At 46.8% G+C, this 14,385-nt stretch overlaps 1 long non-coding RNA gene across 1 annotated transcript in view; it reads right to left on the minus strand.

The window, feature by feature from the left end:
- LOC142073332 (uncharacterized) overlaps positions 1–14,385 on the minus strand; it is a 179,471-nt gene that overhangs the window by 38,049 nt on the left and 127,037 nt on the right. The gene's annotated exons all lie outside the window — the stretch shown is intronic.

A 14,385-nucleotide genomic window follows, 5' to 3' on the forward strand; every position in this document is an offset into this window, starting at 1 on the left:
GAACCCCCTTTCAGGTAGTTGAAAGCAGCTATCAAATCCCCCCTCATTCTTCTCTTCTGCAGGCTAAACAATCCCAGCTCCCTCAGCCTCTCCTCATAACTCATGTGTTCCAGTCCCCTAATCATTTTTGTTGCCCTTCGCTGGACTCTCTCCAATTTATCCACATCCTTCTTGAAGTGTGGGGCCCAAAACTGGACATAACATAACAAACATAAGTTATGCTGACATCGGCTATGTCTACACTATGGCCTAAGCCTGAGCTCTGACTCAGGTTTGAGCCCAAGCCCCCCTTCCGTCCACACACAAACCAGTCTGACTCAGATCAGCAAGCACACAGGACCCAGGTTCTAGGACCTGCTAGGGAAACGTCAGAGCCCGTGTCCTGCTGTGACATGGGTCCAAGCCTTGTCACTTTGCAGTGTGGACTCAGGTCAAGCCAAGGATCTGAGTCAGAAGTTTGGTGCCAGGATTTCATCCCCACTGTTTGGGATCTCTGGATCCTCCTCCTGGATGAAAGCAAATGTTCACATAATCACAAATACACTGTGGCATTTTGATTAGCACAGTGTGAATACAGTTTGTTGGCACCAAGAATATCCTGCCATCACTGCAGATTGAACGCTGGGAAGCGGTTACTATTTCCCCTTTAAATGAGAAGGATCCATATTCCAACATCTTTCTCCTGAGGAAAACAGTCTCCAGCTCTCAAGGTAGGAAATGAACGTACACTCATTTACAAGAAAAAAATTCTTAAGTGGTGTTGTTTATTTTTGTGGTAAAAACAAAACAATACATTTTCATGATTTTAAAATGTGAGATTTTTTTGATATTCAAGTTCACCATTTGTACCAAGACACTGTTTACTGACAACGGATTTGTGAAAGCAAGAAGCAATCTGGTGTCTGGAGGTGGTGGTGGGGGGGAACCTTTTGCAATTATATAAAAATGCAAGATGTTTAGGCCTTGATCCTACTAACTCATCTGCATGCGTGGAATACTGCCTCCACATGGAGACCCATTAACTTCATTCAGTTCCTCTCCACTCAGGTGCAGGGATCCCACCAATGTGTAAAAGCTTGCAGGATCCTTGCTTAAGGTGAAAAGACACAATTTATCACCTGGGTTATGGAGTTGTGGGCTGCGAGGAGCTGGGGCCATATTGGAATCTCTAGGCAGGGGAAGCTGCAAGAATACTGGACTGTCACAGGGAGCAAAGAGAGGCCAAGACGTTATTGGAGAGCATGGGAGTGAATGTGACTATGCTGAAAGTTGGAAAGAGCAGGGAAGGTCCTTGTCTGAACCTATAAAGGTTCAGATACAATTAAATGAATAATTTTAATAATGAAATTATGTTACCTTAAATCAATGCAGCATGATGCACAGATCTCATCAATGCAGTTTGATGGGGGAGAGGGGAACCCCACAAATCAGCTGCTAGGCAGATCATGACAAAAAGCCGACAAAGATCTGTTAATCCTAATTTAACATAATGGAGGTTTGGCTCTGTAGGATTAAGTGCAGTTTGTGATATCGCAGTAGGATGACGCCTGTACCTAATATGTTAATGCTTAGAAAGAATTCTCAGAAAAATATCCATACCACAAATGTACATTTCTCCGCCACTTTCCCTGTGTATTAATGGATATGGATTGACTTTGTGAAATCGCTGCAGCAGCTAAGAATGATGTAGGAAGTGAAAAATCCCTGCCCAATGCACAGAAAATATGGATGTGCTGTGTTATTTGCTGTGCATTACACAGATACACAATATTCATTTCAGAGTTGCAGCCAGTAAAGCCTTCAAAACCCAGAAGTGCAGTGTGGACCTGATCCAAAGCCCAATGAAATCAAATGTTAAGATTCCCATGACCTCCGTGGGGTTTGGGGAAAACCCGATGACCACAAAAGGCAGAGGAAGGGGTGTTGGGGTAGGGAGGGTTTTATTAACTCTAATGAATTTTAAAAAAATAATGTTCCTGTTTATTTTTCTGTCTGTCCTGAAGCTTCCTACGCAGCTAAGTTATTCCTACGCAGCTACTGATAGGCCAGAATTAGAGTGATTGCTTTGTCCTCTCTTACACACACACACACGGTATTACTCATGCATGGATGTCTATGATCCTCTCTGCACTGGACAAAGTACTCGATTTTTATGATGTGTTCCCCAATCCATTCTAAATACACATCCAAGATTTCACAAAAACACAATACAAAGCACATTAAAGATTCCCTTCCCCAATCCCAGCATTTAGATGAACCATCAGGACTGAAAAAAAAGATCAGGGCTTAGGCTCTGCTGGAGTAACAGGGACCTCTCTCCTGACAATGTCCTTCCCCTCAAAAGCCAGATGACCAAATCATGGGGTTCAGGGTGCTAGCTCCTATGCCTGCTTGTTTTGTCATAGGGACTTTCCATTGGTCAGGCTAAGTTAACGTCCAGGACCTGCCGCAGTTTATTAAAAGCTTGTATCATAGAAAGGGTAACTTCAAAGGAAAAAGACAGATCAATTTAAGGCCCAGTCCTTCTCTCAGTGATGTCAATGGCAAATGGCTCTGATGTCAATGACACAGCAGGGTTCCACTTTGAAAATGAGTTTCTTCAAGGTCAGTTCCACAGAATTGGCAGCATGGCCCATGCCCCAGGCATAAATGGTACGTGCGGAATTTGGACATTCACACTTGCCGGGACCATCTCCAGATGGAAGAACATTGGATGAGTGGACATAGGCTGCAGGATAGGTATGGGACTGGAAATTAATGAACCAAAATTGGTATGTCAAAAATTAGGCCTAACTGGTGGACAAAATAACGAGGGGATAGGCTGTTCCTCCCATCACTCCCTTGTGGGGTCCTTAAAAGAAAATACTTTTGGGGGGAAATAAGGAGGAAGCAACCACAATGCAGACTGACTGAAAGATAAAAGGGGAAGGAGCAAGCCCCACCATCAGCCACCATCTTCTGGGATACCAGGATCTAGCATGACACCATTGTGGCTTCTTCTTCCTGATCCTGAAAAATGTCCTGGACTGGACTGGGCCAGAGAGAGGTACCCATCGCCACCAACACCGGCTCCATCTAAATCCCAACCACCACCTGGGATGTGAGACTGTCTCACCCTCCCCCTCTACCTCGCTCCGCAGTGACTCCTTTACCTGCTCCATCTTTTGTCTTTGCTTTCTTGTCCTTCTCCTTTTGCCTTCTGTCTAATAAGAGTCTTGCAAAGCCAACCAAAACTATATATTTTGCAACATTATTGTGAGTCTGTGGCCAGAAAGAAGCAGTTAAAAAGTAATGCTCTAAACAGCCTGATGCTGGCATAAGTTTGCCAGGTCTCAGAGTCTGCTGTGCCTGTTTTTTCACAGCAGCAAGGTTGCAAATGAAAATCAACACCAGAGACAGAAGCTCTATTTTTGTTGTTCTTTCCTTTCCCTTTGGTGTGTGTTTGTCTTGTTTTGAGTCAGACTTTAAGGCCAGAAGGGGCCACCAGATCATCCCTCCCACCTGTCTCAATGCTAACCAGTGCCCGCACACAAAACCCAACCACCGAAATTAGGCCAATGAGGAGGGACCATGGTGCACCAGTGCCCAAGGCCCTCTGCAATGGAAGGGAGATGGTTAAATAAGATATACCCAGATAATCCTGGCAAGTGATCCATACCCTCACACTACAGAGGAAGCCAAAACACCTCCAAGGACATTGCCAGTCTTACTTGGGGGGAAAATTCCTTCCAGGACCCACAAATGGTGATCAGTTAGACCTTGAGCATGCGAGCAAGAATCAGCCAGTCAAACACCTGAGAGAGAGAAAGAACGCTCAATTGTGTCTTCTAGGAAATGGGACTGGACTTTAACAGCAGCAGCAGCTCCAGCCTGTCTCAACTAACTTCTTCTATTTCTCCCCCTCCCCCACAGGACAGTTGGTACCATCCTGAATACCATTTAAGAGATTGCCAGAAGGGGAGAAGGGACATTTCCAGCTAAAGGGAACGGGTACAAGGACTGTTGTTAAAATGAAAGTCTTACTTAACACTTTACATTTCAAATGCTCTATTTTACTTTATTTTTCTGTATCTCCAAATACAGGGGTTCCCAAACTTGGTTCGTGGCTTGTTCAGGGTAAGCCCCTGGTGGGCCGTGAGATGCTTTGTTTACCTGAGCATCCGCAGGTACAGCCGCTCATAGCTCCCAGTGGCCACGGTTCACTGTTCCCGGCCAATGGGAGCTGCAGGAAACGGCACCACTTCCCATTGGCCGGGAACAGCGTCTCTCAGCCCGCCAGGGGCTTACTCTGAACAAGCCGCGAACCAAGTTTGGGAACCCCTGCTCCAATAAAAGGTTAATAAGGGTTTTAATGGAGTGTTTGCCATGACACTACACAGGCTGAGGTCTCTGTATACCAAACCCTGAACCGTGTTTAAAACTGTTTAATGTTGGACAGTTTCAGGGTCCTGTTGAACACTTGACTCTTTGGGCCTGTATTTCCATCTAAAATTAATGCAATAGGCCCCTTTCCACTTCAAAACATGCAGAGTAAAATAAAGGTGCCACTCCCCGCTGATAATGTGAGAATAGCTCTTCCGGATTATCCCTGTAATTCAACAGTTCTGTGCTCCAAACAGTATCATGCATTTTCCAGCAGGAGTTTCAAACAGCACTTCACTGAATAGCCCAGGAACCACAGCAGAGCATTAAAGGATACTTTCTAAAGTGCCCTTAAGCACTGAGCATGCTGTGTGTGCACATTCCTGCAGGTGGATACAAAGCAGCAGTAGCAGGACCTCATTCACCAGGCTGCTAGCCACAGCAATACCGAGGAGCACTTTAAAACGTGCCTTCTCATAATGAGCCGAAGTAGAGCTAAGGCAAGTTACACTCTAATATGTACCTTTTTAAATGGAGAGCAACCTCTGGTGATGCTCTTAGCCCCCAAAGGGGAGAATTAGCTTATTTCCCATTAGGAGAATATCCTAGTGAATGCAGGCATGCATTGCATGCAACAGCAGCTGGGAGCAGGAAGGCAGTTGTGAAAGTATAGTGTGGCATAGCAGTAACCTGGAACAAAGTCCAAGCTGACCTGTACCTGACCTTATATGCTTGCCTGGAGAAGTGAGTGTTCCTTCTGCAAAACACCCTTAGTTGAATTCAAAGGAGAATCCAGGCTTAAATATCTTCCTCTTCAGGCCCAAAAGAAAATATCAAGACATTTTAAAAGCAAAAACACATTTACATTTTTGTCCTACGTTAGCAGGAGCCAGCCTTTGTGCCTTCGCTGAGTCAAAAATAGGCAACTTCACAGCCATTTGCGAGTGTGTGTAAATCAATCTTAAAATAAACCTGGGAATGTGCTGACCACATCAATGATTCTGTGCTTCATGCCATACAGTACATGACCTGCATCGTGATAAAATGAAATGGTTTGTCATTCTAGAAACTCACCTCACCTAATTATGTGGCAAAGCGCCAGGAGCAATCTGTGAACAGTTTGCAGCTCCTGGGACAGATGGAAGTCAGTGGTGTCACAGAATTGATACATTGCTTACTGTTGATGCTGAGGTTCTTATGGAGAACTAAATACTAAGGGTATGTCTACACTACGGAATAAGGTCGAATTTATAGAAGTCGTTTTTTTAGAAATCGGTTTTATATATTCGAGTGTGTGTGTCCCCACAGAAAATGCTCTAAGTGCATTAAGTGCATTAACTCGGCGGAGCGCTTCCACAGTACCGAGGCTAGAGTCGACTTCCGGAGCGTTGCACTGTGGGTAGCTATCCCACAGTTCCCGCAGTCTCCGCTGCCCATTGGAATTCTGGGTTGAGATCCCAATGCCTGATGGGGCTAAAACATTGTCGCGGGTGGTTCTGGGTACATATCGTCAGGCCCCCGTTCCCTCCCTCCCTCCGTGAAAGCAAGGGCAGACAATCATTTCGCGCCTTTTTTCCTGAGTTACCTGTGCAGACGCCATACCACGGCAAGCATGGAGCCCGCTCAGGTAACCGTCACCCTATGTCTCCTGGGTGCTGGCAGACGCGGTACGGCATTGCTACACAGTAGCAGCAACCCCTTGCCTTGTGGCAACAGACGGTACAGTACGACTGGTAGCCGTCATCGTCCTGTCCGAGGTGCTCCTGGCCACGTCGGCTGGGAGCGCCTGGGCAGACATGGGTGCAGGGACTAAATTTGGAGTGACTTGACCAGGTCATTCTCTTTAGTCCTGCCTGCAGTCAGTCCTATTGAACCGTCTTATGGTGAGCGGGCAGGCGATACGGACTGCTAGCAGTCGTACTGTACCATCTTCTGCCGAGCAGCCATGAGATGTGGATGGCATGCAGTCCTTCTGCACCGTCTGCTGCCAGCCAAAGATGTAAAAGATAGATGGAGTGGATCAAAACAAGAAATAGACCAGATTTGTTTTGTACTCATTTGCTTCCCCCCCTCCCCTGTCTAGGGGTCTCATTCTTCTAGATCACACTGCAGTCACTCACAGAGAAGGTGCAGCGAGGTAAATCTAGGCATGTATCAGTCAGAGGCCAGGCTAACCTCCTTGTTCCAATAAGGACAATAACTTAGGTGCACCATTTCTTATTGGAACCCTCCGTGAAGTCCTGCCTGAAATACTCCTAGATGTAAAGCCACCCCCTTTGTTGATTTTAGCTCCCTGAAGCCAACCCTGTAAGCGCCCCTCCCGGCGTCAGAGCAACGGCAAACAATCAGGCATCTGAGAGTGCTGTCCAGAGCAGTCACAATGGAGCACTCTGATGGGGCTAAAACATTGTCGAGGGTGGTTCTGGGTACGTATCGTCAGGCCCCCGTTCCCTCCCTCCCTCCGTGAAAGCAAGGGCAGACAATCATTTCGCGCCTTTTTTCCTGAGTTACCTGTGCAGACGCCATACCACGGCAAGCATGGAGCCCGCTCAGGTAACCATCACCCTATGTCTCCTGGGTGCTGGCAGACGCGGTACGGCTTTGCTGCACAGTAGCAGCAACCCATTGCCTTCTGGCAGCAGACGGTGCAATACGATTGGTAGTCGTCCTCGTCGTGTCCGAGGTGCTCCTGGCCAGGTCAGCTGGGAGCGCCTGGGCAGACATGGGCGCAGGGACTAAATTTGGAGTGACTTGACCAGGTCATTCTCTTTAGTCCTGCAGTCAGTCCTATTGAACCGTCTTATGGTGAGCGGGCAGGCGATACGGACGGCTAGCAGTCGTACTGTACCATCTTCTGCCAGGCAGGCAAGAGATGGGGATGGCTAGCAGTTGCACTGTACCATCTTCTGCCGAGCAGCCATGAGATGTGGATGGCATGCAGTCCTTCTGCACCGTCTGCTGCCAGCCAAAGATGTAAAAGATAGATGGAGTGGGTCAAAACAAGAAATAGACCAGATTTGTTTTGTACTCATTTGCCTCCTCCCCTGTCTAGGGGACTCATTCCTCTAGGTCACACTGCAGTCACTCACAGAGAAGGTGCAGCGAGGTAAATCTAGGCATGTATCAGTCAGAGGCCAGGCTAACCTCCTTGTTCCAATAAGGACGATAACTTAGGTGCACCATTTCTTATTGGAACCCTCCGTGAAGTCCTGCCTGAAATACTCCTTGATGTACAGGCACCCCCTTTGTTGATTTTAGCTCCCTGAAGCCAACCCTGTAAGCCGTGTCGTCAGTCGCCCCTCCCTCCGTCAGAGCAACGGCAGACAAACGTTCCGCGCCTTTTTTCTGTGCGGACGCCATACCAAAGCAAGCATGGAGGCCGCTCAGCTCACTTTGGCAATTAGGAGCACATTAAACACCACACGCATTATCCAGCAGTATATGCAGCACCAGAACCTGGCAAAGCGATACCGGGCGAGGAGGCGACGTCAGCGCGGTCACGTGAGTGATCAGGACATGGACACAGATTTCTCTGAAAGCATGGGCCCTGCCAATGCATGCATCATGGTGCTAATGGGGCAGGTTCATGCTGTGGAACGCCGATTCTGGGCTCGGGAAACAAGCACAGACTGGTGGGACCGCATAGTGTTGCAGGTCTGGGACGATTCCCAGTGGCTGCGAAACTTTCGCATGCGTAAGGGCACTTTCATGGAACTTTGTGACTTGCTTTTTTCCTGCCCTGAGGCACATGAATACCAAGATGAGAGCAGCCCTCACAGTTGAGAAGCGAGTGGCGATAGCCCTGTGGAAGCTTGCAACGCCAGACAGCTACCGGTCAGTTGGGAATCAATTTGGAGTGGGCAAATCTACTGTGGGGGCTGCTGTGATGCAAGTAGCCCACGCAATCAAAGATCTGCTGATATCAAGGGTAGTGACCCTGGGAAATGTGCAGGTCATAGTGGATGGCTTTGCTGCAATGGGATTCCCTAACTGTGGTGGGGCTATAGACGGAACCCATATCCCTATCTTGGCACCGGAGCACCAAGCCGCCGAGTACATAAACCGCAAGGGGTACTTTTCGATAGTGCTGCAAGCTCTGGTGGATCACAAGGGACGTTTCACCAACATCAACGTGGGATGGCCGGGAAAGGTGCATGATGCTCGCATCTTCAGGAACTCTGGTCTGTTTCAAAAGCTGCAGGAAGGGACTTTATTCCCAGACCAGAAAATAACTGTTGGGGATGTTGAAATGCCTATATGTATCCTTGGGGACCCAGCCTACCCCTTAATGCCATGGCTCATGAAGCCGTACACAGGCAGCCTGGACAGTAGTCAGGAGCTGTTCAACTACAGGCTGAGCAAGTGCAGAATGGTGGTAGAATGTGCATTTGGACGTTTAAAGGCGCGCTGGCGCAGTTTACTGACTCGCTTAGACCTCAGCGAAACCAATATTCCCACTGTTATTACTGCTTGCTGTGTGCTCCACCATATCTGTGAGAGTAAGGGGGAGACGTTTATGGCGGGGTGGGAGGTTGAGGCAAATCGCCTGGCTGCTGGTTATGCGCAGCCAGACACCAGGGCGGTTAGAAGAGCACAGGAGGGCGTGGTACGCATCAGAGAAGCTTTGAAAACCAGTTTCATGACTGGCCAGGCTACGGTGTGAAAGTTCTGTTTGTTTCTCCTTGATGAAACCCCCCGCCCCTTGGTTCACTCTACTTCCCTGTAAGCTAACCACCCTCCCCTCCTCCCTTCAATCACCGCTTGCAGAGGCAATAAAGTCATTGTTGCTTCACATTCATGCATTCTTTATTCATTCATCACACAAATAGGGGGATGACTACCAAGGTAGCCCAGGAGGGGTGGTGGAGGAGGGAAGGAAAATGCCACATAGCACTTTAAGCACAACACTTTAAAAGTTTACAACTTTAAAATTTATTGAATGACAGCCTTCTTTTTTTGGGGCAATCCTCTGTGGTGGAGTGGCTGGTTGGCCGGAGGCCCCCCCACCGCGTTCTTGGGCGTCTGGGTGTGGAGGCTATGGAACTTGGGGAGGAGGGCGGTTGGTTACAGAGGGGCAGCAGTGGCAGTCTGTGCTCCAGCTGCCTTTGCTGCAGCTCAACCATACACTGGAGCATACTGGTTTGGTCCTGCAGCAGCCTCAGCATTGAATCCTGCCTCCTCTCATCACGCTGCCGCCACATTTGAGCTTCAGCCCTGTCTTCAGCCCGCCACTTACTCTCTTCAGCCCGCCACTTACTCTCTTCAGCCCGCCACCTCTCCTCCCGGTCATTTTGTGCTTTCCTGCACTCTGACATTATTTGCCTCCACGCATTCGTCTGTGCTCTGTCAGTGTGGGAGGACAGCATGAGCTCGGAGAACATTTCATCGCGAGTGCGTTTTTTTTTCTTTCTAAGCTTCACTAGCCTCTGGGAAGGAGAAGATCCTGTGATCATTGAAACACATGCAGCTGGTGGAGAAAAAAAAAGGGACAGCGGTATTTAAAAAGACACATTTTATAAAACAGTGGCTACACTCTTTCAGGGTAAACCTTGCTGTTAACATTACATACATAGCACATGTGCTTTCGTTACAAGGTCGCATTTTGCCTCCTCCCACCGTGTGACTACCCCCTCAACCTTCCCCCCTCCCTGTGGCTAACAGCGGGGAACATTTCTGTTTAGCCACAGGCAAACAGCCCAGCAGGAATGGGCTCCTCTGAGTGTCCCCTGAAGAAAAGCACTCTATTTCAACCAGGTGACCATGAATTAGATCTCACTCTCCTGAGGATAACACAGAGAGATAAAGAACGGATCTTGTTTGAATGCCAGCAAACCTACACTGCAATGCTTTGTTCTACAATGATTCCCGAGTACGTGTTACTGGCCTGGAGTGGTAAAGTGTCCTACCATGAAGGACGAAATAAGGCTGCCCTCCCCAGAAACCTTTTGCAAAGGCTTTAGGACTACATCTAGGAGAACCGCCAATGCCAGGGCAAAGTAATCCTTTCACATGCTTGCTTTTAAACCATGTATAGTATTTTAAAAGGTACACTCACCAGAGGTCCCTTCTCCGCCTGCTGGGTCCAGGAGGCAGCCTTGGGTGGGTTCGGGGGGTACTGGCTCCAGGTCTAGGGTGAGAAACAGTTCCTGGCTGTCGGGAAAACCGGTTTCTCCGCTTGCTTGCTGTGAGCTATCTACAACCTCCTCCTCCTCATCATCTTCTTCGTCCCCAAAACCTGCTTCCGTATTGCCTCCATCTCCATTGAAGGAGTCAAACAACACGGCTGGGGTAGTGGTGGCTGAACTCCCTAAAATGGCATGCAGCTCATCATAGAAGCGGCATGTTTGGGGCTCTGACCCAGAGCGGCTGTTCGCCTCTCTGGTTTTCTGGTTGGCTTGCCTCAGCTCCTTCAGTTTCACGCGGCACTGCTTCGGGTCCCTGTTATGGCCTCTGTCCTTCATGCCCAGGGAGATTTTCACAAAGGTTTTGGCATTTCGAAAACTGGAACGGAGTTCTGATAGCACGGATTCCTCTCCCCAAACAGCGATCAGATCCCGTACCTCCCGTTCGGTCCATGCTGGAGCTCTTTTGCGATTCTGGGACTCCATCATGGTCACCTGTGCTGATGAGCTCTGCATGGTCACCTGCAGCTTGCCACGCTGGCCAAACAGGAAATGAGATTCAAAAGTTCGCGGTTCTTTTCCTGTCTACCTGGCCAGTGCATCTGAGTTGAGAGTGCTGTCCAGAGCGGTCACAATGGAGCACTCTGGGATAGCTCCCGGAGGCCAGTACCATCGAATTGTGTCCACAGTACCCCAAATTCGAGCCGGCAACATCGATTTAAGCGCTAATCCACTTGTCAGGGGTGGAGTAAGGAAATCGATTTTAAGAGCCCTTTAAGTCGAAATAAAGGGCTTCATTGTGTGGACGGGTGCAGGTCTACATCGATTTAACGCTGCTAAATTCAACCTAAAGTCCTAGTGTAGACCAGGGCTAAGTAGTGATAAGGAGGGTGAAAAAATGCCCCTGAAGAAAATTGTCCTAGTCACTGCCCAAATGATGGTTTAAAATGCTGCAGCTGTAGAATCCTTTATGCTAAAGCAGAGGTCACTTTATCAACAACCTATAGTCTGCATCCACCCTGCATCCACTATCTGGATCACCCTTCATCTCACTATAAAGATTATCAAATCCTCTAACAAGGGTCTAGAAGAGAGACTTTTGCAGAAGTATTAGTGTGCGATGTAGACTCTGCATATAAAGTGCTAGACATAAAGGACCTATTCTTTCCAGCTGCGTTATGCTTTGCCTACTTCTCTCTCGCAGCTTCTTCTATCTTTCTCCGCTCCCTCTCCTCAGGACATCTGGATGGAACCTTGCTCACATCTAAGAGAGCTGTCACACTGCACTCAGCACTTCTGTCACTTCTTCCTAGATGCAGACAGGAGTCCATGTAGAGAAAAACTCTTCCTCCTCTATTCTGTGTGGTCCCAATTTTTAGAGCTGCTGGGCTCCTATGGACTTCAGCTGGAGCTGTGGCTGCTCAGCACTTTGCATGAAAATTCAGGGCCACACCGCATATTAATGTCCAGTCCATGGCACCAGCAACCTTGTGTCCACAAATAATGGCCTTCCAGGGAAGTTACTTAAGCTGGACAGTTGGCTAACACTGAAAATGATGACAAAAGCCAAACTGTTGCAATTTCAACTGGCCTGTGCGTCTCTCTTTGCTGCAATGGACAGGCCTGCGATATGCTATGCCTTGGTATAATCCACTCTGTGGCACTGGCCTAAAAGCGTGTGGAAATCTACTGCTGGAAACACTGCATTGTTGAAGTTGACTGTTTTTGATAAATGCTCAGCAAACTACTGCAAATTTAAACTACCTATGGACATTATTCTGTTTCCTTTGAAGTCAGTAGGTGCAGGATCTGGCCCCATATAAGTACATCTAATGCTTGTCACATAGTGTGTTCCTGATTATTTTTAGCATTATTTAAAAAAAAACCCACTCACCTGGGCAAATATTTTCATTTGGATGCAGCTTGAATGCAGAATGCAGAACACTGTATGCTAAAGAAACCTACCCTTATACTACATTCTATACACATCTTCACCAAGTTCTGGAAAAAAAGTCACGTCCGCTAAGAGGAGAAAACATTTTAAGAGCCAAACAGAGCTGTAGCCACACATCTCCTACTGATTTAAATAGAGAAATATTGATGAGTTCTATACGTTACCATCCTTGCAAAGTTTTAAAAATAAAGAATTTGCTAATAACTGTATTTCTTTGCTGAATTTGAGCCTGAGTGATTGCACCTGTAAGTAGTAAAACATGTAACATGTACTCACCAGTGTGCTACAAGATCCGCTCTGTGCTGATCCACTGAGGATATGAGTTGCCACAACCCCCCAGCCCTTAAGACTTGGCTCTTCGGCTCCTGCTGTAGCACCTCAAGGCTTTTAGCTCTAGAGGTCCCCAGATCAGTCCCTGGAGTGTCAGGCAAGAGTGAGGCTGTCACACATGTGCTTACTTTTACGCTTTGCTGGAGAAGGATAGATGCAAGGGTGTATGCAAGTGCTTTGCTGAACTGGGGCCTCATTAAACCTAAACAGAGGAGAGAGTCAGAGCAAAAGTAGCAATGGAGGAGAAGGGAAATAAGGATTGAAGAAGAGGAGAAAGAACGGGTAATCCATTGCTTCTGACAAGTGGTCAGTGGTGTCACAAAATGAAGACGATAGTACACAACAATCTAGTATCCTCTTGACTCTACTGGGATTACCAACATATTCATCTGGTGTTCTGTCATAGATTCCCTTTTACATCATTATTCACTGATGTCTTAAAGGATGGCCTGTAGGGTTCATTTAAGTCTTAGCAGTTTCTCTGGATGATGGCCATGTCAGGGAAGTCTGTCCTACTACTTTAAAATGAGTTTGCTTTTGCACCATCAGTTTTGAGTAGCACTCTCCGTTTTCCTCAAGGGGGAATGCTGCTTCAAAATCAGTGGTCCCTAAAACTACTTTTGTATGTATTTGTTACTCTTTTAGGAGAGGAATATTTGTTCTAAGTTTTCTCACTTCTTAAATGGCTAATCCTGTTCCCAATTACTTCATCGGAACAATCAAATCCCAAGTTCTGCAATGAAAGTTCCAATTTCCCATGTTGATTATTTTAAAGAAACGAATCCCTCATTCTGATTTTTTTAATAGACTGCAGTATTATGCACCACAAGTCACATTTTCTGAAGGAAGGAGGTGAAAGTCCATTCTCTCCTGCTCTCTCTGCTTCATATTCTTGTGACACCTGTTTCCAGTATCTGAATGACATTTTCATTGCAACTGTCAAAAACAAAACAAAACACACCTCACTGGAGAAAGAACACAGTTCAGTAATTTCCTCAGCAATATATTCAGCATTCATTTTGCATGATGTGTTCATTCTAGGGTTTGAAGGCAGGCTTTAGCTTAAAGCCACTTGCGGCTAAAAATGTAAATCTTGGGATTAGGTAATTACTTTTGCCTTTCTTTTCTAAAAGCATGAAATAGAGTGTAAATAATCCAATATTGGGAGTTAAGCTAATCACAGAGGGTTATTTGTTATCTGAAGAGGGGCCCAGTATCTCTGCTTCACACTGAGATAATTCAGGCCACATTTCCTCTGCAGTTTCAAATAGATACATTCATCTTCACTTCCGGTCCTAAATAGTTATGCTTGTACTATTGTGCCCCTTGAAACCAAGATGGCTTCATTTCAGTGGCAGGTGAAGCGAGCCCTATATGTAAACCATAAAATACTTAGGGATCTTTAAAAGGGTGTAAAGGCAAACAATGAAAATATTACTAATACCTCCTTGCTTTCTGGGGCCTAAATTAAATTCTTCGGTTAACTATACAGAACCTATATGAGACATTAATGACTAAAAGTGATATTATGTCAGAGAAAATAGCCTCATATCTTATTTTTACTACCTGTTACTGTAAGTTTCCAAAATAAAATTATTGTTGCTTTGACATCAACAG

Source organism: Caretta caretta, chromosome 10, assembly GCF_965140235.1.
Source record: "Caretta caretta isolate rCarCar2 chromosome 10, rCarCar1.hap1, whole genome shotgun sequence".
Classification (NCBI taxonomy): domain Eukaryota; kingdom Metazoa; phylum Chordata; order Testudines; family Cheloniidae; genus Caretta; species Caretta caretta.